Here is a 26434-nt window from a genome sequence, read left to right on the forward strand (position 1 = left end):
TGTCCATTTGTGTGAGATGAACTCATTTCTGTATGAAGTGGTCAAATATTTGGTTATCTTGAAACTTATGACATGTAGTGTTTACAGGTGATATAGTGGTATTTCAAAACCTATGTCATTTTCTAAAGATATAAGTGTTCATTTTCAAAGTCTATTTAATTGAAATCTTTAATAAGTGTAATCTTCTAAATTCTAATTAGGAATGTATTTCAACTACTGGCACAGAATATTTTGTATCTAATTGCTGTTTTTATTTTTGAATAAAATATGAATTTGACAGAAGAACTATAATTAGAAATAATACCAAATTTAAAACTGAAAAATGAAGATGTCTCTTATAAGAATAAAGGATATGAAAACTTGGTATGTAATTGCTTAAATTCACATTTCTTACTTATACTGTTTGGCTTAATGATCTTACCATAGGGCAAAGTAAAATATATTTCAGGCTATTATATGTAGTCAATAGATGAGGAATTTAACTTTAAAATGAAACACTTTTACCTACATGTATTCTTAGAGCCCAGTCACACAGCTAAAAGTTTTATTTTGGGGTTGAGTAACTAATTATGTGATTATGGCTATGGTCTGCATTAAGTTCTTTGAGTGGGTGAAAAGCCTCCTGAAATAGAGAATATAGAATTGAGGATTTCATAAATGGATTCATTTCATAGAATTGACTCAACATGCAGACAAAAAAATTGTGATGTGATGACTATACTCACTACTGCCAAGGAGCAATATTTCCCTCATGGTCATCAGATTTTTTCAAAGTCCTTATTCAAGTAGATAATATGGCCCTGTATTTAACTGAACTGCCAAAAAAGAAATTTTCCTTATAGTAAGGAAACTAATTATTAAGGAACAACTCAAATATTTTCAAAATTCAATGAATAAAATCAACTATTTCCACATTCTTGTCCAAAGTCCTTAATTCCTTATTAGGAATTGTGTCAATGTAGAGAATTCAAATAGATTTATAATTCTTTGGATTTTCCTTTTCCACAGTCTGTTCAGAGACACACCACCATGTTATTTGCTCCATGAAGTGTAAGGGCATTCTGAAGACAATTTTAATGTAAACCTACACAAATCTCTATAGTGAATATATACACTGTGTTGACAAATTAAGCAAGGAGTATTCCAGAAAGACACATATGCTATAGTGACAGAACACGAAAGAAGTAAAAATCAAACATTTTAGTTTTAATTGATTTTTTAGGAATGAAAATATATGGTAGTTGAGGGTGTTTATGGAAGATTGTCATTAACCCAGGACAAGAGTGAGGAAGGTAATTGGTCCCCAGATATCTAAGTATGAAGGGTAACATGATTTAGAAGATGAGTATGTGTCCATTCACTGACTGTCAAATAGGATGGCATTACTAGGCAAATGGAATTGCAGACAGCATCTTCTCATAACTTGTAAAATTCATAAATGATCAGAAAGGAAGATTTGGTCATTCTAGTAAAAATGTAGAAGAAATGGTGAAAATTTGTTGTCTAAGAATTCTATCCCCTGAGAATTATTTGTATATTAAAACTATTAATATTCTAATGGAACTATTTAAAGATTTTACAGCAAAAATCCTTGTCTTTATGGTTTTGATCCAGTATTTACCACTTCTTAAGGAATTTAAATGTGTGTCAGTTCTTTTCCTTCGTTTTTACTGAAAAGGAAACCCTTCAGCCTTTTACCTTTCATAATCAATATGATACAATACAAATATTTTCATATAATACATATTTCATATGGAGTCTAACCAACATATAGCTACTACATAACAATTCTTGATTAATTTTAATATTGTACAAGAGGAATGAACCTACTAGAGTTTTATAAACATTCTTGTAATTAACATCCTTCAACTTTACTAAGAAGTACAAATTGGTTTTATGTGTTGTAATATAAAAATGTTACATATATTGACATATACATATCAGGCATCACTCTGTGTGTGTGGATACTGATTTTCTTTTATATTTTATGGGGATATTTTGGATGGATGCACAAAAACTTGCCTGAAGATGCAAGTGCAGAGCTAAGCCACTAACTGTCCATACAGGTCAGGCAGCAGAGGCACACACCTTTAACCTTAGCACTTGAAAGACAGAGGCAAAGTGATTTCTATGAATTAAAGGACATTTTGTGCTAGATGATATTGAATCAGTCTAAAAGAGAGATATAGCACACAGCTTTATTCCCAGTACTATGGATTTAGTGATAGGAGAGATATGACTGGCCAGAGAGTAAACAGAAACCAGGAAGAGACAAAAACTCAGAGGATACAGACTGAGGTTTGCTAAGAGACAGCATTCAGTCTGATGATTTGTAGAGACAGGATATTGACCTAGTCAGTCATAGGATTTCCTAGAAGAAATAACTAGTAGCAAGCAGCTCTGCTTCTCAGATAGTCCAACATTTTCCCTTATATCTGACTCTGGGTTTTTATTATTAAGACCAGTTAGAATTCCCACTACAATATTACTCATTCATCATTAGTTTCCATGAGAAATGACAGATAGACTTAAATTCAACTGTACATGTCAGATTCCCCATTCAAATATCATACTGCTTATATTTTATGAACAATTTTCTTAAAATGAGGTATCATATTAAATTCGGACATAGGAAATGAGACCCTTATGATACACATTATTCATATCATTTTACAGTGTTCCTTTTACCCTAATCCACTGCAGGAATCTTCCAGAAAGTCCCCGCACACTTCCACCCCAGGAAGTGATGCAGAAGTAAACCATATGAGTCAAGGTAAGCACCATCATGAAGTCATTTTATGTAAGACTAAAAGCTGGTATGTTATACTAGCCGAAGAAATCAGGGAATAAATTCATACTTACAGGAATGATAGTGGTTATAAGACCCACAGAGTTATAAAAGGGAGCAATGTGTAAAATTGAGGTAGTCACAGAATGATCTAAGAGTTTTCTTCTATGTGACATATTTCGGGCTTTCATGGGTCTGCTTTGTCCATTGTCTCAACTATGCATAACTTAAGGTTTCACACAGTACACTCTCTTACTTGGAGACTTTTTGTATTTATTTTATACACATAATTACTTAGGAAGCTTCTACAGTAGCATGTTTCCATGTGACTTTTCAAGTGGAAATTAGTAAATTGCCCTTCCCATTTAATCCTCCTAGTGTCTATCTATTGGTGTGTATTCTATTTCCGTTTCCTGGAGTGATCCTTTGCTGCACTCCTTTCTTGAAGCTGAATCTCTCTGGTCTGATGTATTTTGGCATACTTGTTGAAGGCTTTAATGCTATCACCCATACATAAGGGAATGTATGCCATATTTGGGTTTGGATCTGGGTCTCCTCACTATCCATGTTTTATTTTGCTTCATCTCTTCATACGTAATCTTCAAAATATCTAATTTTGATAGAGGAAAAATGATGGAAATCCATCACATTTTCATTATATGTTCATCAGTTAAAGGACATCTAGGCTCTTTCCAGAATCTGACTTTCATAAATAGATTAATAATGAACATTCATGGGCAGGTATTTATGTAGTAGCACATAGAGTCTTTCGGTAAATGATGAAGAGATGTATGGGTGGACTTCAGGCTTCCAGAGAAAATCCCAAATTGGTTTCTGTAATGGATGTACATGTTTGTATTCTCACCTGTAATGAATAAGTATTTGTTTTTTCACCACATCCACACATGAATGAATAGTCATTTGTTTAGTTGATCTTAGCCCTTTAGACAGGAGCAAAATGAAATCTCCAAGTAGTTTTGGTTTGCATTCTTCTGATTCTTGCCCATATGTGCCTCATGTTTTAAAAATTCTCTCTGTGTTCATCTGTATGGTTTATATTGGCTTATTGGTTTTCTGGGAGTCCAATTTTTTCTTCTTTATATATTTCAGATACTAACTGCATGTTAGATGTTTACTAGCTAACACTGTTTTCTCATTCTGTACCCTGGTATCCTTTGCCATGAAGGATGTTTCAGTTTTGTGGCCTTATGTATTAAATGTGTGACTTAGTGCTGTGGTACAGGTGCACACTTCAGAAAGTATTTCCCTGTACCAGTGGTTTCAAGCCTATTCAACACGTTCTCTTCTGTCATATACAGGGTCTATTGTCATGGTTTGATGCCCTATACCCATTTAAATTGAGTTCTGTTCTGGTTAATATATATAAACCTATGTTCATTCTGCTTTGAGCCTTCAAACAAGGTCACCATCGTGTTTGGGAGATATTTTCCTGTTTGTTTTTCTTGATTCTTTATCAAAAATCATGTGGCTATTGGGGTATGGACTTCTATCTGGACATAAATTTGTCTGTATTGATGATAAAACATGCTGTCTGTATTGCTCTAACTCTGTATTAAAATGTGCCATCTGAGACACTGATTTCTGAAGCCTCTTTTAGTATTTACCATCATTTTAAATGTATTTGGTGTTTGGTTTTCTGGTTGTTTTTACTTGTATTTCTGTGTGAAGCTGGAAGGCTTTTTGATGCTATTGTGGTTGTGTTTACCATTTCTTTTATAAGATATGTAGGAATTTCGATGTGGATTACATTGACTTTGTACATTGGTTTTGGTATGTCTCAGTATATTTCTGTCAGGTGCTGTGCTACTCCATAAAATAATAGGTGTTTATTTTATGAGAAGGGAAGGAGACCTCATGGCCATCCATTGCCTTCATTGATACAGTTTTGGAGTTGTCATTTTGCATAAGATTGATGATATATTATTTCTCTTTCAGTTTGGGTCATAAAATGTTCACACCCAGAGGTAAATCCCTTTTAATATTAACATGAAATAATTACATGTTGTTTGAGTTCCATATACTGACTAAATATCTCATTTCAAAATCTATTCAAATGAGGGATAATTTGCATCCAATCTGCAAATCTGAGTCTGTAACACAGCAATCTCAAGCATGTAAATTTCAAAAGTCACATATATATTATCATATATTACATACACACAAACTTCTCAGTACCAATTGTGTCTGGATAGTATTTACAGTAGGCTTTGTAATAAGCAATACTATTGTACTAGTAGCAAGCATGCTTTAAAACATTCACAGTGACAATAAAATATTTCGAAATTTAACCTCATCGTTAATGTTTAATACACATGTATGAACTTCTTTACTTTCCAGTGTGCAATCATTCTGCTTATTAGTGTCTTATAGAAGACATGAGACTTCCCTAATATCTGAATGTCATTTCATAATATCTATCTCTCTGAAGCACTTATGTTCAAATGTGCCAGAAAGGAAATGGCAGAAACACACTGAGATGACAGATTATTTTCTGCCTTGGACACACAATATTATACCACATCTTCAGAAAAGAAAATCATCTTTTGTCTTGTTGTTGTACTCAAAGTGCACTGCTTACATTTGTCTGCAGTGCATTGTAACTTATTTACAAGGAATAGGAATGTTATTTATAATAATATCTATAAGTCTATTTCAATGACATATCACCCTATCAAATATAGGATCCCTCATTGAAAATCCCATAACACATACATATATTGCTATGAAGAAGGTTTCAGCGTCATGTTGTCCCATTTATTAAATGTTCATCTTAATGCCTGTGTTGCATTTGTCTACTTCAGAGACTTGTTTCCTGAACCAGTACTATTCCACACTGTCTCTTCTTTTATGTTAAGGCTCTATGATCTTGTTTTGAAGTCCATGATCTGTTTGGAATTGAGTATTTTTAGGGTGAGATATACTGGGCTGTGTTCATTCTTCTTCATGCAGCCATCATGTTTGGTCAGCCCCATGTATGGAAGTAGCTTTTTTCTTCCAGTGTGTCCTATCCAGTAAAATCATAGGTATTAATTTTGAGAGAAGGGAATAAGAACTCATTGCCATGCAAAGCCTTCAAAGAGGAAACTTTGGAGTTGTCATTGTATATGACATTGATTATATATTCTTTCTCTTTCAGTTTGGGGTGTAAAATGTCCACACCCAGAGGTAATGCTTCTTACTAATTACATTGTATAATTACATGTATATCTCATTTCAATGTCCATACAGCTGAGGGATTATTCTCATCCAGTCTGCAAACCCAAGTCTGAACCACGGCAAATTCAAGCAGGTAAATTTCCTTTGTTTACTTCTTCTGATCAATGAATACCAATACATTTCACATGAAAACACTCTTCCAGACACTGTTGGCTGACCAGCAACTCACAGACACCCCCACCTCGTGCCACCTGTGCCCTCGAACAAGTCTAACATATCAGGCCAAAGATTGGAGGTTGAAATGAAAGACAACATGTCTGGTCTATTGTCCTAAAAGGTCTCTTCATCCTTGTAGAGAGGGAGCAGCCTTATATACAGGCTTGCATCACAGTGGAAATTCCCCAGGTGGAAGAGATCATGTTTTCCTAATGCTGTATGTTGAAGTCAGTGTGGCAAGTTCAGTTCAATAAGCCAGGACTAGAAAACAGGATGCACTTGGATTCGAAAACAGGATGCACCTGTTGGCTGACCAGCGACTCAAAGAGACCCCGTGGAGAGCTCGGACCCAACAAGATACCAATTATAAACTTGATAATAGAGTTTGTCCCTAGTGAGGACATCTCATTTGTGGCATACGTGCTTCAAAAATATTCATGTTGGCAACATAAATAATTTAAAAATTGTTCTCAGCTTCGATTTTAATATCAGATTCAATCACTTTAACCTTTCCATTGAGCAATCATTCTGTTAAGTAGTGACTTAGAGAAGTTCATCCTGTGACTAAATGAGACTTCCTCAAAGTTGGAACTTGCTTTGTTGACCCTGTGTGTGTTCCCTGGTATTCTTTTTCCATATTTTCATATGAAGCTAAATGACACTTTGATGATTAATGGTTGTCTTTTCATTTTCTCTTTCATCTAGAGTAAAGCTAGTTGAAAGGTAAGATAGATCTTGGTTTTGCACTGTGATTCTATTCTGACCTGGACAATCAGCATTACATCATATTATCACAAGAGAAATTCAATTTTTGTTTTATTTTTAACTCATAGTACACTGCCTGTCTTTATCTGGTAGTAGTTTAATTAGAAAGAATAGGAATAGCAAGTTTAAACCATATCTATAATCTATTACAATAAATTAGGACATGCTATCATATGGCAGAGCAGTCCATATATATGTTGTTCGCTTTTACAACTTTCCATTCCCTGTAGACTATTGCCTGAAAATCTATCTGCATCAGAACAGGCCTTATATCAGTGAAGAAATCATGTCTGGAATGTCTCCCTTTCAAAACCTAACGTAAAAACTTATCAGGAACACACAAAATTGTTAAAGAAAAACAAAATCCAAATGATATCTGCTGAACTAAGGATGACCCTAAATATAGTTCCTACATGTCACTGAGAAAAATGGACACAGCTGTATCAAAGTGGGTTCCAGCTAATGGGCAAAGAAGAGTTTAAGGATTATGTTGACCTAGGATGGCTAAAAAGACACCAACACCAATTTTTCCTTGGAAGAAATAAGATGTTAATTACAGAAAGTCTCCATGTACTAGAATGATTCATAAAAGAACATTTTGTCAGTGTACATCTTAAGTATGTTATCCTGTTTACACATAAATGTGTGGTAGACCAAGTGTAATTCTGATGAAGTGATTAGTAAGTTATTTAAAGTTACTCTTGTAAGGCAAGGAGGGTTCAGCATTGATGTGTCATCTTCCCACATTATCTTCCTATGAGGATGTAAGCCTACATGTCATTTGTAAATTTCCTGACACATCATATAAAGCATGTATGTGTCAAAATAAGCCCATAACTTGGCATAGACTTAGGACTCTGGATTTTCTTTAGATTGTATAAATCTTTCACCTTTTATTTCCATTTTTAATGAGTAATATTTTGCCCAATAGAATTACATTTTCCTACCTGTTTGCATTTTTGTTTTTCATGGAAAACAAAGAGTTTTCAGAAGAACTAGGAGAAGAAATGCCAGAATCAAAACTTCAAGAGGAGAAAACTTTCAATAAGATTGAAGAAAATCAAGAAGTTGTATGTGAAATTTAAATTTCTCATTTACTATTGTTTGCCTCATAAATATTGTCATAGGCCTATATGCTACAGTTTAAACTACATCATACATTTTTTTCTACAATTGTTTATGCAAATACAACAAAAGTAAAACGGCATCAGAGAAGGTCTAAGATATACCACAACAACAAAGGCACTTATGGATGCAGAACATGACAACTAGAAAATAGCCTGGTTAACAACTTCAGTGAAAACTGAACACTCCGAAAGAAAGGAAGGCTTCGGATACATTTACTTGATTCATAGTATAAATTAGATCTATGCCAATAGAATTATGTAAGAGCTCATGCTTATGGCAAAAGCTTCCTGGGTGTAAAGGCTGATATCTGAATTGTAAGATTTTGAGGATGAGGTGAACTCTCTATTGAAACCTGACAATGTGTTTTACCTGGACTATACTTTATACTTAAACACAGCATGCTTCTGTAACTTCTTTACATACACAGTAGGCCCTCAACATCCAGTTAAATATGATTTTAAGTGGAAGTTAATAGCCCCTCTCACACCAAGGCACATCTGTAGATGGACTCTTTATGCTGATGAAGTAAAGTTTATGTTCTCCATACCTGCAGGAAAGTTGGCAATCAAATAATAAAAACATTGGTATGCATTCAAATCTTCCATAAATAATTTTTAACAATTTATAAAAAATAGTTATGCAGTAACAAAACCAACTACAAAATGTGTTAAGCCAGCTGCAGGTGGTGTGTGTAGTTCTCTCTAATTAACACCAGAAGCCTTGGTATTGCAAGGAACAGGGTGTCTCAAACAAAATCTATCAACAAGAACACTAAGCTCAGGCTTCTAAGAGAATTTCTCCAAAGCTCATCTTCCTTTCCAACTGGAATGTCTCCTACAGACTGCCTTAGAAATGGTCCAGAAACAGTGCACTTATGATGCAGAAAGAACAGAGGAAAACATCTGGCTCACTCATCCCCAAATGGTTAGTTGAAAGGATTCTCCCTTGGCAAGACTTGGGAATCAGAACTGTGTCCTGTGGTCTCTTGTTCCAAATTCCAAAGGAAATATAAGCCCACTTGATTTGGAGTCTTTTCCCTCCCAGGCTGTGTACCCCCAACCCTCCATATTTACATGCTTGTCCTGGAACTAACTTAGTTTTTGCAGGAGTTCCTCTTCCACTTGCCCAAATTGAACACTCACAGACATTTCAGCTTTTAACTGTTCACAGCCTTCATTTGTGACTTGCTTGCAGTACCTCAGATCAATATGACTGATATTTGTAAAGCGTTTGAAGAAGGACAGGCGCTGGTCAGTGACCTTATTGCAGTCTGATAGAACGATCTCTGTCAGAGAATGCAGCGGTAGTGCCGACTACAGCATGCCGGGTGATGGAGTGATCAGTGACATGGTTATAGTAACTGAGGTGGAGCTTGGAGAGCGGGGGCATATGGTGGATAATGAGCTGCAGGGAAGCGTCTGTGATGTCCACACCAGCTAGGCGCAGTATTACAATGTGCTCCAATAGTCCTTCTGACCTGACCTGTGTGTTGTCTGTGGGTGGGCACAGGAGATCCCGCATCTGGGCATTCTTTAATCCTTTACCCACTGAACATCCAGGGACCCGAGTAATGGACAACTGGAACCACAGAGGGCTGAGACAGAAATGCATGAGCAACCAGACAGCACCAAGTCTCAGAGCCCAGGCAACCGCTGGATGAGCAATTTCAGCTACTTCTTAGAGATTTTGGTCCAGCTGAGGTCAAGGGAGACAGGCTGTCACTGGATGATGCCGCTCAGCATCAGGGGATTGATGGACTTGCAGTGGTTCAAGTCAATGCGGGTCCACACCTGCTTAACGCAGCACCAGTGGTTTCAGGTTCTGCAGACCCGCATGCAGACTCACAGGCCTTGGTGTCTGAGGTAGCTGTAATCTGCCATCCACACCTCCCTGAGCATAACAGGGGCTGCTCCATCATCAAGGGGCAGCGAGTCAGGTGGGGGCTGAGGGTGGCAGTGGGATCACATGATGCTCCGTCTGGATGCACATAGCTAGGGACGAAGCAGGAGGGCATTGGAAGATAACCCGAGGTGGGCTGCACAGGCCAGGTCCTAGTGGGTGCTGTAACTCCCTAGAGGTACCGTTAAGCCTCTTGCTGAAGTGGTGGGGGCACTTGAAGTGGATTAGGGGCCTCTTTGACTCCTCATTCTCACTCTCGGGCTTAGACTTGATGGGCTGGTGGTTCTCATGTGCCAAGGTACTCTCTGTCTTCTGGATCTCGTGATTGAGATCCTTGCTTAGTTCTTTGCTCAGCTCCTTTTGGGAAACCGCCGTTTCCGGAGCATCTTCACCTTATTTATCCTTCTGGGCCTTCAGCCCCTTCAGTGCAGGGCCCAGCAGTGAGTGAGCTGGAATGTAACTGGTCACTCTCCTGGCTTTTAGGAGGTGCCTCAGGCTGGTCATCTTCTAGTTCCTGCTTGAAGCACCAAATTGGCTTGTTGGCCAGTCCCAAGTGATCATCAGTGTTCATCCAGGATCGCCGATTTTTCCTGAAAAACGTATCTTCTTTGCCAGGTTTTAGCTGTTGCTGGAAATAAGTGAGCCTGGATCTCCTAAAGGGGCTGAGACTGCTGCCTAGAGTGTGGGTCTAGAGGAGAGGCAGGAGGAGGAATGGGTACATTTTTGAAGATTCGAGGTTGGCTTGCATCCACTCAGCTCTTGGGGCTTCTCGTATTTCTTCTTCCTCCTTGGGTGCTCATCATCAGACATCTGCAGGCACCTTCTTGGGATGCTCATCTGACCTGCATCGGGAGCCTCTTCACAATCACTCCTCCACTTGGCAGGCTCCTGTGCTTCCTTGTTATCCCAGTTCATTTTCTGCTCCTTGAGCAAGGAGCCAGGCAGGTTGGAGGCAAACTTAAAGCCAGGGCCTTGCTTTTGTTTTCTGGTCTTGCCAGCATTGTAACACTTCAGATACTCCCAGCAATTGGGAAGTTCTTTGTTGACCACTCCCTCTGATTCCTTAATCTTAAGGCATCCAGGGTGGATTATCTCGTTGCATTAAACTTGCCTTCCTCCTCTTCTTCTGTGTCCTCCTTCCCTGCCTTGCCACACACAAGGCACACAGCGGTGTGGGGCAGCATTGGCGCGATGCACTGCAGGATGATGCCACTCTGCTTCATGTACCTGGGGCCTCCAAAGTTCTTCATATCCTTGCAAAATCAGCGCTCTAGGCAGTCCGTCTGCAGGCAGGCCTTGTGCTTGCAGCATTGCATCCTGTGCCTGCGACCTCCTGCTGTGGTTCAATAAGCACCCAATATCACCACTGAGGCTGGGCCCAACTTGCTCTTAGGCCAACCCACCACCCCGCTTGTGGGCGGCCTCTGATTCCTCGGCGCTGGAAGGACATGGCCATGGCTCATGGTAGGCCCAGACTTGCTAAAGCTGGCATGGCTGGAGAGCCACCATGGCCTGCAGGGCTAGGGTTAGGGTTAAGGTTAGCCATTCTTCCATGTTGTCTTGTGGTTCACAAGATTTCTAGTTTCATGCTGTTCCCTTTATTAAGTCTTGGAAATTACTTGGTAGTGTTTGTACAACCCGTGTCCTGTTGAGAAAGTCTTTTGTTGTGCTAATGCATTGATTATTAGTCTGTACATTTCTGGATTTTCAGTGAGATACCTGGTTCATTGGAAGTTGAGTTTTGTGCAGAGTAAGATATAAGAATCAAATTATATTCATCTACCTACAGCTGTCCAATTTGATCAGGACCCTTTGTCTTCCATAATGTGAAATGTTGGCCTCTTTTCCAAAAATCAAGGGAATGTAAGGCTATGGGATTGTATGTGTATCCTACATTATCTGACACTGATGAATACAGTTGTTTGCAATTTTTATTGCTATAACTGTGTATTGTAACCTGAAATCTGGAATGGTGATGCTTCCAGCAGTTTTGGTTTTGTTCTATTGTTTTGCTTCATTTTTCATTTCATGGTTTGGGATTGTTTCAGCTATTATTGGTCACTGGTGTTTCCATCGGAAATTTATAAATCATTTTCCCATTTTTATTTTAACTTAGTTGTTTTAAATTTCATTTCACATTCCAAACATCGTTCTCCGGACACACATTGTGTCCTGTAGCCAAGCAGCTCATCTTTCCATTCCCTCCTCCCACAGTGTAGGTTATCCCGTGTAATTGTAACAATACCTGGCCCATAAGTTGAGACAGGGCCAAGCCCCTCCTCCTGCAGTAAATCTGAGCATACCATCTCACCATAGTGAATGGGCTCCAACAATATAGCTCATGCACCATAGACAGATCTGGATCCTTGTTCAGGGGCTCCTCAGATAGACCCAGCTACAAATTTGTCTCCCAAAACCAGAGGTCCGTGTTTCTCCCACATGCAGATGGCAGAGGTGCCATGGCTCTCAGTCTATAATTTGTCAGTCCCTTAGAGTTTGATTAAGTTGTCACTGTAGATTTTCCCATCATGGTCTTGACCCACCTTGCTCATGTATTCCCTTCTCTCTCTTCCACTGAATTCTCAGAACTCTTGGTTGTGGATCTCAGAATCTGTTTCCATCCATTACAGGATGTAGTCTTTATAATCTCATTTGGGATATTAGCCAGTCTGATTACAGGTGAAAGCCATTCCCTGCACCCTATCCACTATTATTAGGAGTCTTAGCTGGGTTCATCCTTATGGATTTCTGGGAGTATCCCTAGCACCACATTTCTCCCTAACTTCATAAAGGCTCCATTTATCAAAATATGTCTTTCATTTTCCCTTAATCTGTTCCTCTCCCAACTTGTCCATCTGTTTTCCACATGTTGTCATCCCCCCTTCCCCTCCCCTTTACCATCACCTATCCTTATGTTTACTTGGGAGAGCTCATCTAATTCCCTTTCCAAGGACACTCCATAAATCCCTCTTAGGATCTTCATGTTACCTAGCTGTGAATTGTAGTCTGGTTATCCTCCACTTTCTATCTGGTATCCACTTATGAGTGAGTACATGCTGTTTTTGTCTTTCTGAGACTGGGTTTCTTCACTCAGGATGTTTTCCTCAAGTTCTATCCACTTGCCTGCAAATTTCATAGTGTAATTGTTTTTTTACAGGTAAGCAATACCCAAATTTGAAAATGTACCACATTTTCTTTGTTCATGCTATGGATGAAGGGCATCTGGGTTCTGTCCAAGTTCTGGCTAGTAAAGATAAGCTTCTATGAACATTGTTGAGCAAGAGTCCTTGGGGTATGATTAAGCATCCTTTGAGTGTATGGCCAAGAGTGGTATCACTTGGTCTTGAGGTATAGTGATTCCAAATTTTACATGAAAACACCATACTGAATTGTTAAGTAGATGTTGAACTTTGCACTTCTATATTCTCCTTACTCCACGTCCTCTCCAACATAAGCTGTCCTCAATATGTTTGATCTTCACAATTTGGACAGGTGTGAGATGGTATATCAGAGTAGTTTTAATTTGCATTTCTCTGCTGACAAAACATGTTGTGTGATGATGTAAATGTCTTTTAGTCATTTTTCATAGTCTCACATATTTCACTTATAAGTCTTCCACATTTGGTAAGATTTATTTGAGCTTATTATATTTGAGGCAACTTTGGATGGCATTGTTTTCTTGGCTTTTTTCAGTATATGTGGTGTTTCTTTGTAAATAGGCTACTGATTTGGGGGCTCAGATTAAAATCTGTTGCTTTGCCAGCAGAGTTTGTCAGTTATTGGAGTTTTCTGGTGGGGTATGTAAGGTAAAACTTTTAGGGAATTGTATTACCTACAAATGAAGTATACTTTGACCACTTCTTCCATTCTGGAGTCACCTACATCTTCTCAGGAGGTTACTTAAATTTACTTGCATATAATCAGTCTTGCTTTGTGATTGATGATGTGGTCAATATGGACAGTATCCCATGAGATTATGAGAAGGAATCATCTTCTTTTGTGTTTGGATGACGTGTTCTCAAGATATTGTTAGGTCAATTTGAGTCATAATGTATGTGAACTGCAGTAATTCTCATTGGAATGGAATAAGAGACTCAGAATTAAATCCACACACCTAGGGACATTGATCTTTGACAAAGAAGCCAAAATAATACAGTGGAAAATGAAAACACTTGGAACAAATGGTGTCACTCTATCTTAATATTGGCATGTAGAAGAATGTGAAGAGATCTGTGTCTATCACCCAGCACAAAACTCAAGTCCATGTGGATCAAAGACTCCAAAGTAAAACTACATACACTGAACCTGATGGAAGAGAAAGTGGGAAATAGCCTTGAATGCACTGGCCCAGGAGGCAACTTGCTGAATAGAGGACTAATAGAAAGACACCAAGATTAATGATTATCAAATGGAACCTAATGAAACTTAACAGCTTCTCTAAGGCAAAGCAAATGATCAATAGGACAAAATATCAGCCTACACAAAGGGAACAGACCTTCAATAACCACACATCTGACAAAGGACAGTTTCCCAATATATATACACACACTCAGGGAACGATTCATAAAAAAAGAATAATCAAATTAAAAATGGATACAGATCTAATCAGACAATCCTCAACAGAAGAATCTCCAATGGTCTGGAAACACTTACTCTGAGAAGCCATCTTACACTTGTCAGGATGGCTAAGACATAAAATAAAGTGACAGCAAATGTTGCACAGGACATAGAAGAAGAGGAACCCTGTTCTATTTATGTGGGCATGTGTGCAAACTTATACAATCACATTAGACAACAATATTGATGGTTCTCAGGCAATTGGAAATTCATTTCCCTAAAGAGGCAGCTATAATAATCTCTGCCCTACAGTCAAAGAATGTTTAATCATACCACAAGGACACTTGTTTACTGTGTTCAGAGCATCTTTTTTCACAATATCTCTGAGTGGGTTAAAACCTAGATGTCCCACAGAAGAAAAAAACAACATTCAAAATGTGGTGTATTCACACAACAGATTATTACTCATCTGTTTAAAAACTGATATCAGTAAACATGCATGCAATGTTGATATCGTATGTTTGGTTGATACTGTTTGGAGATCTGTGATTTCCTAAACAGAAAGGGAAAACCAAAAGTTTTGTTTGGGTAGGAGTAAAAAACGATACTGGGAATGAGGATCAGTAGGGGGAGGATGGAAGGGAATCTCTGGACATGATGTAAAATAAATAAATTCCTTAAAAATTTAAAAACAATATTTCCTGGATGTTTCGTGTTAAGGATTTGTTGGACTTAAGATTTTCTTTGGTTGATGAATCCATTTCTCCTAGTGTATCTTCAACACGTGAGGTTCTCTCTTCCATCTCTCATATTCTGTTGGTAATGCTTCTATCGGTAGTACCTGACCATTTGCCCAGCTTTTCTATTTCTAGCCTTTCTTCAGAGTGTGTTTTTTTTTATTTTCTCTATTTCAATTTTCAACCCTTGCACTGAAAAACAAAATTCACATGATTATTTAAGTAGATGCTGAAAAAGCCTTTGACAAAATCCAACACCCCTTCATTATAAAGGTCTTGGAGAGATCTGGGATAACAAGAACATACCTAAAAATAATAAAAGCTGTATACAGTAAACCAACAGCCAACATCAGACTAAATGTACAGAAACTCAATGCAATTCCTCTAAAATCAGGAACAAGACAAGGCTGTCCACTTTCTCCATACCTTTTCATCACAGTTCTTGATATTCTAGCCAGAGCCATATGACAACAAAAGGGGATCAACGGGATACAAATTGGGAAGGAAGAGGTAAAACTTCCACTATTTGCAGATGATATGATAGTTTACATAAATGACCCAAAGAACTCTACTAGGGAAGCCTTACAGCTGATTAACACCTTCAGCAAAGTGGCAGGCTACAAGAACAACTCAAACAATCAGTAGCCCTACTATATACACATGATAAAAGGGCCGAGAAAAAAACAGAGAAACAGAGATAGCGGGTAACGCTATCAAAACAAGTGAAAGACCTGTATCACAAGAATTTTGAGTCTTTAAAGAAAGAAATTAAAGAAGATATCAGAAAATGGAAATATCCACCATGCTCTTCGATAGGTAGGATCAATGTAGTAAAAATGGCAATCCTGCCAAAAGCAATCTACAGATTCAATGCAATCCCCATTAAAATCCCAGCACAATTCTTCACAGACCTTTAAAGAACAATAATCAATTTTGTTTGGAAAAACAAAAGACCCATGATAGCTGAAACAACCCTGTTCAACAAGGCAACGTCCAGAGGCATCACCATCCCTGACTTCAACATCTATTATGGAGCATATTCCTGAACACAGCTTGGTATTGGCACAAAAATAGACAGGTAGACCAATGGAATCAAATTGAAAACCCTGATAATAACCCACACATGTATGAACATCTGATCTTTGACAAAGAAGCTAAAAGTATACAATGGAAAAAAGAAAGCTTATTCAACAAATGGTGCGGGTATAACTGGAAGCTGGCATGTAGAAGAATGCTGATCGATCCATGTTTATTGCCATGCACAAAACCTAAGTCCAAATGGAAGAAAGACCTCAACATAAATCCAGCCACACTGAACCTCTTAGAATAGAAATTGGGTGGTACCCTTGAACGAATTCTTACAGGAGACGGCTTCCTGAACATAACTCCAGTAGCACAGACATTGAGGTCAACAATTATTAAATGGGACCTCCTGAAACTGAGAAGCTTCTGTAAGGCAAAGGACACAGTCAGCAAGACAAAAAGGCAGCCCACAGAATGAGAAAAAAATATTCACTGACGGTACATCTGACAGAGGGCTGATCTCCAAAATTTATAAAGAACTCAAGAAGCAACTCTCCAAAACAACAAAGGATCCAATTAAAAAGTGGGCTGCAGAACTAAATAGAGAATTTTCAATAGAGGAGTCTAAAAGGACTGAGAGGTGTAGGAGGAAGCTGTGTGCCACCATTAGCCTTGTGACTTATTAGAGGCACATACAGATGAGGTAATAAAAGAGCAGTTTACCACACCGCTAAACACACCAACTTTAGGCATGACTAAGGATGTATACAGATGTAGGCGGTGAACTACGTCACTAGCCAGGCCCATTTTTGGACATGGCTAGGGGCTTTGCGGGGAAGGTATAAAAAACTGAACAATGGAAGTCTCAGTCTCTTTTTCCGGCTTTCAGGTTCCAGTTCAGCAGGAGAAAGCTACTCGGCTCATCAGCGTTACTTGTTTGGTCTCTTGTAAGTAATTTCTACAATAAATACTTATTTTTACTTTCAGTAAGTATGCTGTTTATCATTGCAGCATCAGGGGGGCACTTGAGAAAGTGCTCAACATCCTTAGCCATCCGGGAAATGCAAATAAAAACAACTCTGAGATACCATCTCACTCCTGTCAGAATGGCTAAAATCAAAAACACCAATGACAATTTATGTAGTAGAGGATGTGGTAAAAGGGGAACACTCCTCCATTGCTGGTGGGAGTGCCAACTCGTTCAGCCACTTTGGAAAATTGTGTGGAGATTCCTCAGAAAAATGGGAATAAACCTACCACAAGACCCCACAACTCCACTCTTAGGCATATATCCAAAAGATGCCCATTGAAACAACAATGATGTCTGTTCCATTATGATCATAGCAGCATTATTTGTAATAGCCAGAACCTGGAAACAACCTAAATGCCCCTCACCCAAAGAGTGGATAGAGAAAACGTGGTACATTTACACAATGGAGTACAATTCGGCAGAAAAAAAACAATGGAATCCTGAGATTTGCAGGCAAATGGATGACACTAGAAGAAACCATCCTAAGTGAGGTAACACAGTCCCAAAAAGAGAAACATGGCATGTACTCTCTCATACATGGATTTTAGACATAGATCTGGGGAGTTCCAGCCTACAATCTCATGGCTAGAGAGTCTGGGAAACAGAACCTTCATTCAGTGGCTGATGGAAGAAGAGGCAGACTCACATGGCTAAGCACTGAGCTGAACTCAAGAAAGCCAGTAACAGAGAGGGAGGACTGATGACCAAAGGGATTAAGACTGGGCTGGTTTAACCCCCAGAAACAGCTGACCTGACAAGGGTTAGCTCTTGAATCCCAGGCTGATGCCTGGGAATCCAGCATGGGACTGATCAAGAGACCCTCTTGGGCAGTAGATCAGTATTTATCCCAGGCATACAAATGGACAATGGACTCCCATCCAACAATGTGAGATGCAGTCTCACCCTGAACTCTTGGGGGAGGGTCTAAGCCCTGACCTCAGATGAAATGACAGACTATGGACACCCACATGGAGGGCCGCATACTCCTTGGGGAAATGAGGGTATATAGGAGGGATTGGGGGAGGACAGAGGAGGAGGGGAGGAAAACAGAGAGGGACCAGGAACTGACTTGTGAAGCAACCTTGTTTCTAATTTACATTCATAATTTAAACATAAATTTAAAAAATCAAAGCAAAAAATTAAAAACAAATCAAACTCAAATCAAAATAAAAGAAATTTGCAGACAAATATGTGGTACTGGAAAAATATCATCCCTAGTGAGATACTAACACACCAGAAATACTTTCAAGATTGGTACCCCCAAACAAGAGTGGGTTTACCCAGCAGCTAAAGGAAAGAGATGAAGAGTCCCACAGCCAAATATTGGTCCTTGCTTAGGGAATCCTGCTGAAGAAAGGGAGGAAGGACTGTAGGAGCCAGAGTTGTTAAGCACATTCCAAGGAAACCCATAGACGTCAAATAACCTGGGCTCACAGGAGCTCATAGACACTGACCTGACATCCAGGGAGCCTGCATAGGAATAACCTAGACTCTCTGAATATATGCAACAGTTGGTTTGCTCTTTTTTCCTGTGGGACCCTGAGAGTGGTAGCTGGGTTATCTGTAACTCCTTTGCTACATTTTGGAAGACTTTTCCTTATAATTGCTTGCATTGCCCATCCTTCAAACAAGTGGAGGAACTTAGACTTATTGGAATTTTCTATGCCATGGTAGCAAGTTGATATCATGGGATGCCTCACATTTTGTGAATAGAAACTGAGAGATGCATTCAAGGAGGAGGATAAGTTTGCAGACAGAAAATCAAAAAAAAAAACAAAAAGAAAAACAAAAAAACTCTCTAGTTTCCTATTTGGAATCAGTCACAATGGGGTTGAAGATTCACATTTTTCATCAGGTCACAGGATGATTTCAAGGTGTTTGCTTGAGGAATTATTTGATCCTATTATTAATAGACTAGAAAAGAATGTTCACTTCTACAATGCTGGAAATGTCAGGAAGAAAAAAATATCATATGCATTTGCTCATTTCAAAGAAAAAGTAGTTATTTCATTTTAATTACCCACTTTACTTAATGGATACATTTCAATGAAATAAGTATTGAGAAGAGTTCCAATAGATGCCAAGCACTCTATGTTTTCAGTTAACACAGTCTGTTCAGAGAAACAACATAAAAATAGTATGCTCACTGAGGTCTCAGGACATTGTGGAGACATTGTATAATGTCTTGAAGTTATAAAAATTTCCCTTTGTGAATATTGACTACATGCTGTGACCCTAAACACAGGATAGTACTGATGAGGAGAGCAGCCAATAGCTTTCACAATAGCCTTTGAAAAGATATATGAAATTGCTCAATCAAATAATTTGCAAAGTGAAAAGAGATACATATGAAAAATGATCCACTGTGACCAAGTTGTTTTGTCTCAGAGATGCAGAAATGATTTGAAATACATAAATCAACATATTTTTTGTTCTTTTGAGACAGGGTTTCTCTGTGTAGCTTTAGATCCTATCCTGGAACTAGCTTTCATAGACCAGGCTTGGTCTAGAACTCCCAATAGATTTAATAAAGCACAGACATGGAATTAGAGATAAAAATCACATAATTTTACTGATAGATGCAGATAATTCCTTTGCCAAAATCCAAAATGCCTTCCTGATAAAACTCCTAGAGTTAGTATTACAGGAAGTACCATATCTCCATACAACAAAACTGTCAGCCAACATCATCCTAAATGGAGGAAAATATGAAGTCATCACTTAAAAGTCATTAAGACACCAGGTTGACCGTGACCCTCAGTCTTGTTTAATGTTGTACCCAAGAGTATTAGCTGGAGCAATAAGTCATGAGAAGTACATTAAAGGGAGACAAATAGGAAAATAGAAATTGATACTGTTTGTCTTATTTATGGTTTCCATTGCAGGGAAGATACACCATAGCATGGATACTCTTAGAAAGTAAAACATTTAATTCGGGTGGACTAGAGTTTTGAAGGTCTTATCCATTGTCATCATCTTGAAGGGACACAGCAGCAGGCAGACATGGTCCTGGATAAGGTGCTGAATGTTCTACATTTTGACCAGTAGGCAGAAAATGAATCTGTTCTACCTTGGGCATAATATGAGCATAGGAGAAAACAAAGTCATACTACACAGTAGCACACTTCCTCCAACAAGGTCATACCTACTTCAATAAAGCAACACCTACTAATAGTCACACCTCCTGTGAGTGTATGGGGTCTGAGTGCATTCAAAGGGGCGCATTGTTTAAAGAAATTTTCCTGATAATAGAATAGAGCTTTATTTATTTTATAAACATCTTCCCAATTTATTTGTGAAAGCAAGCTAGTATTAACAATTCATAATCAAAATAGCTACAATTGTTAATATTGATCATCAGGTCCAACACTGCGAATGTGTTTGCTCTCTTCTGTGTTCCTCTTACAAACAAAGTGCCATGAGATATGAGAGATAGATTTAACTTTACTCTATGTAATAGTTTTGCTATTAAAATATTTCTATTTGACTTCAATATATACTATTATAATTCACATTTGTTCAAGTATATTCACCATAAAATTAGGAATTCAGTCATGTTCTTGGATTCAAATAAGACATTTCTAAAACATGTTACCAACACTCATGTGACAGCAGTGTGTCTGACACTAATGGACTGCAGGTAACTTCCACAGAAGGACCCCCAAGTTTAAGTACTGAGCTGAAATCAAGGAAGCCAGTAACAGAGAGGGAGGACTCATGACCAAAGGGATTAAGACTGGGCTGGTTTAACCCCCAGAAACAGCTGACCTGACAAAGGTTAACACTTGAATCCCAGGCATCAGCCTGGGAATCCAGCATGGGACTGATCAAGACCCCCTGAATGTGGGTGTCAGTGAGGAGGCCTAGGTAATCTACTGAGCCTTGGGCAGTAGATCAGTACTCATCCCGAGTATACACACAGACTTTGGACTCCCATCCAACAATGTGAGACGCACTCACACCCTGAAATCTTGGGGTAGGGTCTAGGCCCTGCCCTGGATGAAATGACAGACTATGGACACCTCCATGGAGGGCCTCACCCTCCCTGGGGAAAGGAGGGGATAATGGGGGGCTTGGGGGAGGGAACGAGAGGAGGGTAGGGAAAGGGAGAAGGACCTGGAACTGACTTGGGAAGCAACTTTGTTTCTAATCTAAATTTAAACTGAAAAATAAATAAATTAAAAAAAGAATAAGCGAACATTTGTAAGTACACACTGAAATTTACATTACACACTTTAATGTTCCATGGGTCAAATAAGGTTAAAATGAATATAGCTTTTATAGAGGAGTTAGGACCACTGATCATGGGGGATATGTATTGTATAAATCTGGTTTTATCATGGAATATATTGTTTTATCCATCTAAAGTGAATGAGCGTTTTGCTGGTTATAGTAGTCTGAGCTGGCATTCATGGGCTCTTAGTGTCTGTAGAACATCTCTGCAGGACTTGCAGAGTTTCCAGGAGAAATTAGGTTTAATTCTAATAAGTCTGCCTTTATATGTTATTTGTCCTTTTTACTTCACTGCTCTTCATATTCATATATATTTTTGAATTAGTACATAAAATGTAGATTTTGTAAAAACACTAATGTTATTTTTCTATGAAACCTACATGTGCCATACCTTCCTCTAAATCACTCTGGTAAACACTCATCAGTCTTCTTCCTTTTGACTTATCATTCCTTAAAAATTCTGATTTATGCCTGACCATCTGTGAATTCATGTGAAGGCACCGATGAGGACACAAACAATCAGCCAGCTGTCAAAAGCCCACAGACAAACTAGTCTCCTCCTTTCAAAACTATCGATTGTTAACAGCTCCTCAGCAAGTGCTGGGGCCTTTGGAGATGATTCCTCATTCCTGCTGGAAACTTGACTATCTTGATCTTGTGCAAGGCTAATGCAAGACACACAGTTGCTTTGAGTTGATGTGAGTATGAGTTATGTCCTGTCCCATAAGGCATTGCAGTGTACACCTCTCCAGTTTCAGGCTCTTAGGTTTTTTCTCACCATTTTTCCTCTTTGTTTCATGAGTGTTCCGTAGTGGGAGGTTAAGACATTAGCAATCCACAGATGAGTATGCATAGTAGCTTATTCTCATCATGTTAACTAATTATGAGTTTCTGAATCTATCTCTAGACTCTGCAAAATGTATCCTCTAACAAATCTTCTTGTCACTTGTGTCCTACCACACCTCAACTTATATTTTATTTAATTTTAAGATCCTGAAGGACACAAGAGCCAGTTAAAGAAGGCACCAAGGGGGAAGTCAGGAGGGAGAGTTCTGATATGTTTACAAAAAATGGTGATGGGTTGTCAACATTGAACCAGATTATGTCACTGCGAGATATGCTCATGTTTACTAGGTGAATCATAGGTCACCTAGGTGCATGATAGGCTGACCTTACATCCATTCGTGGCCTGTTTTCCTGCTCTGAGGTTTTCTGCTTGCTTTAAAAGATTCTTATTCTGTGGCAATAAATGAGTACCTGCTTGACTAGACTCCCTGCTGCTTCTGATTGTTGCCTGGACCTGGGAGGCTGGTGAACAGGCAAGGTGCATAATTAGCTTTCCTTCTTTCTCAAACTCAGCTCAGCCTTCCATGAAAGATCATAAGTTGATGTAAAGCTTTTTTTCTTAATCCTTCATGTAAGAATTCACTCATTACTGCTACATTCTATAAACCTCCCTGCCCCAGTAACTGGAACTATCAATACCCCATATTCTCCCTCCCTAACTAAATTTTAAAATATTTTACTATCTGCGTCTCAAAGGCTTTATCTTTAATAGAACATATCTAATTTCTTGTCTTAATCCTGCCATTTAATTTTTAACACAATAATCCAGGGTCTACATATAAGGATAACATATCATATTTTTTTTCAGATCCTGGCAGTGCCAGAGAATTTCTTGAGAAGTTGTATTAGATTTTTAATTGGATATTTCTTCCTTCTTCCACTTTTGCAAGACACTTTATGTTTCAATGGAGGCATTTAAAATCATCAGAATAGACTACATCTTGGGAGGGTTTTCTTCTTGACCAGTGATGATGAGGGCCACAAATTCAAGTCCTATCCTTTTTCTGAGAATCATCCCATGTCTATTCATAAAGCAGGGTTCCTGGGTCAGTACAGGGGGAGCCGAGCAGGTGTAATGTCACCATCTGCAGGAATGATACCAAGCAGTACAAATAGGTCTCATCGTAGGAATGAGTTCCTCTCAATGGGTCTTGGAGATTGCCCAGTATTGCCAGTGGCCTCTAGTAGGCTGGTTTTCTCACTTGATGCAGGAAGTTATATCCCTGGTATCCTGAGGAAAATCCCTGGACCCTGTGTTTTTGTAGGAGACAATCCAGCCCATGTCCCAATACAAAGTTCACAGGTGTCTTATGTGACCCCAAGAGGAATTAAAAATCTTTCTGTTTCTGGAAAAGAAGAATTATTTCTGAGATTAGAAGCCAGAGGCCCTCCCTTAGTGAAGGAATCCTACTAGGCTGTGATATGGAGCCTGAATACTTAATTTTCACAATGTTGTAAATTACTCTAAAATTGTAAACATAACTAAAATATCCAATCACCCATAGATACCCTGTTCAGTTGAATGGGATATTCAAATCTTTCATGATATTGTTTGAACATTCTGTTTGAAAGCTCTTATTTTACACAATTTCTTTCAGATTGATACAGTTAGAGATCTGTTTTGTCCATGTTTCACAAATAATCGCAGATCTTTTCCTGCCAACAGAACTAGAAATCATATAGAAGAGATGATAAAAGTTTACTTTTGTTGTATAATCTATTAAAAATGCTTATCTTAAAATATGTACTCAGTCTTCTATCTCAGAAATATTAGTATATCAATGCATCATGAATTATAGGAAGTTAGGAAGTGTTAACTACATCTGGAATATTTATCTTATGAATCACCAACCTGCCATACAATATATAAGGATATATAAGTAAAGATAGATGTATCATTACTAACACTCTCTGTGTGTGTGTGTGTGTGTGTGTGTGTGTGTGTGTGTGTTTGGATCACAATTCAACTCTTCACGAATATTAGGAAACAAGGCAGAAGAGAGAAAACTGGGAGCTAAAGAATGTGAACCATTTCAAACAATGTATGTACATGGAGGAAAATGCTGCAGTTTGATTGTGAGAGAATAAAGAATAGCATGATGTTTTGAATGTACTGAGAATATAGATGAGATTCTGACACAAAACTGTCATTCACAAGAAGAAAATGTATTCCTAACCACCCTCCATGTTTTCCTCACAGTTGTTACATACTAGAATTAGGATTTGGTTCAGAGTTTAAGGCTAGGTTTCCTTTTATGATTAGGGTTCAGGTTACATGTTCACAATAGATTAAGGTTTGACTTAGGTGGTAGCACAGCTGTCACTGCGTTTAGGCCTGTCATGAACATGAAAGAAATAGGTAATCATTAAATGGAAAATTCATGATAAATGTATGGTGGATTTACAAAACATCTTTATTGGCAAAGATGGCCAAGAAACACATTTTAGTAATTTTCTAACTAGCTTGTACACCACATAGTTTATATAGCCGAATAGATCAGTATGCATTTTAAATGGGTTATCATCGTAGAACTGGGACAAGTCTTCTCTGCCATAATTGCCTGACAACTTCTCTGACCATCCTCGGCAGGAAATTTCAGGAGAAAATCTGTCCCTTCTCCAATAATTGATACAAGAAAAGCATTTGCTCATTTTATGTTTTAATGTACTATAGTATTATAGTCCATAATATTCAGGGTCACTTGTGCCTCTTTATTCTGTTTTATTATATTGTAGTATATTATAATTTTCTTAGTTTCCAGTTTTATATACATGTTTATCTTATGTTTTATTATGTTATATTATTAATATATTGTTATACTATTGTAATATTATCCTTCCTTGTCTTTTTTATTTACCTAGTTATGTTCCTTTATTGTTTGATAAAGTTTATTCATAGCTTCTTTCTCTTTGTCAATTGCGCCAGCGTCCTACAGTTAAACCTATAAACATTTACTTTTATATGTGTTATCATTTAATTCTTCTCTTATGTTATTACCATGTACTTCATATTATTTTTTCCTACATTAACTTTTGTCTTTTTTTTACAATTTTATGAGATGGACATTCTTCTGACTATATTAGCTACTTTCAAAATAAAAAAAAACTTAAAGTATAAATTTAACTCTAATGACCTTGTGTGTACATCCATACATGTTTTGTTATCATTATTTTTATTACTATTTGGTTCTAAGTAGTTCCCAGTTATCATTATGAGCTCTTTCAATAATTTTCAAACTGTCTATTTTTGAAAATTTCTAAATTTTATATGCTCCACACTAAGAATGTGATTATTTTTTAAAAGATAATCCACTTTTAATAAAATTTCAAAATAAATTTCATGGGCTATACACAGTCATTATACAAAGGATCAAAATGCTGTACATCAGGTTCTTAGGGAATGCTAATTAAATTACATCTTATTTTTTCTAATCCAAGGACACAGTCTATCATTTCTGAAGGTATGAGGTGATGTTTTTACTGTTTTTTACTTTAATTTTGGTGTATGTTCTCATTTATGCATTGTATGTGGTTATGCAGGCATGTGCACATGTGTGTAGGTGTGGAAGCCAGGTGTTAACCTTAGATACTAATGTATGCATGGTACCCAAGAAAAGAGAAATGAGGCAAGATCCTCTGAACAGATGGAGAACACGGCAAGGGGTGAGTGGGGGGAAGCTGGGAAATAGAGAGGGGGAGAGGTGGAAGAGAGAGTAGGTTGTAGAGGAACAGGAAGTTTGACTGGGGTTAGGAGAGAGGGAATCATAGGTTAGAAGACAGATCAGGCACCAGTGTGACCTCTAGTGATCTAAAGGGATTACACCAATTGGCAAGCTAAGCAATAGTGTAGAGACCACCTCGAATGACCATTCCTGATAGTGAACTTGATGACTATAACCATCCTGGAGCCTTCATCCAGTGACTGATGGAAGCAGAGGCAAACACCCACAGTTAAATACTGAACAGAACCCAAGGAATCCAGCGACAGAGAGAGAGAGCGATGAGCAAATTGGCGAAGAATGGGCTGGGAAAACC

At 38.1% G+C, this 26434-nt stretch overlaps 1 long non-coding RNA gene and 1 pseudogene across 1 annotated transcript; one reads left to right on the forward strand and one right to left on the reverse strand.

The window, feature by feature from the left end:
• Positions 1-279: 279 nt before the first annotated feature.
• On the forward strand, positions 280-8011 carry LOC121136433. Its single transcript, XR_005873496.1, has 5 exons — positions 280-363; positions 2704-2773; positions 6038-6098; positions 6887-6904; positions 7928-8011. It is a non-coding gene; the product is annotated as an uncharacterized LOC121136433 (long non-coding RNA).
• Positions 8012-9162: 1151 nt separating this feature from the next.
• Positions 9163-26434, reverse strand: part of LOC121136435 — a 213022-nt pseudogene continuing 195750 nt past the window's right edge.

This window comes from Mesocricetus auratus, unplaced genomic scaffold, assembly GCF_017639785.1.
Source record: "Mesocricetus auratus isolate SY011 unplaced genomic scaffold, BCM_Maur_2.0 Super-Scaffold_100123, whole genome shotgun sequence".
Lineage (NCBI taxonomy): Eukaryota > Metazoa > Chordata > Mammalia > Rodentia > Cricetidae > Mesocricetus > Mesocricetus auratus.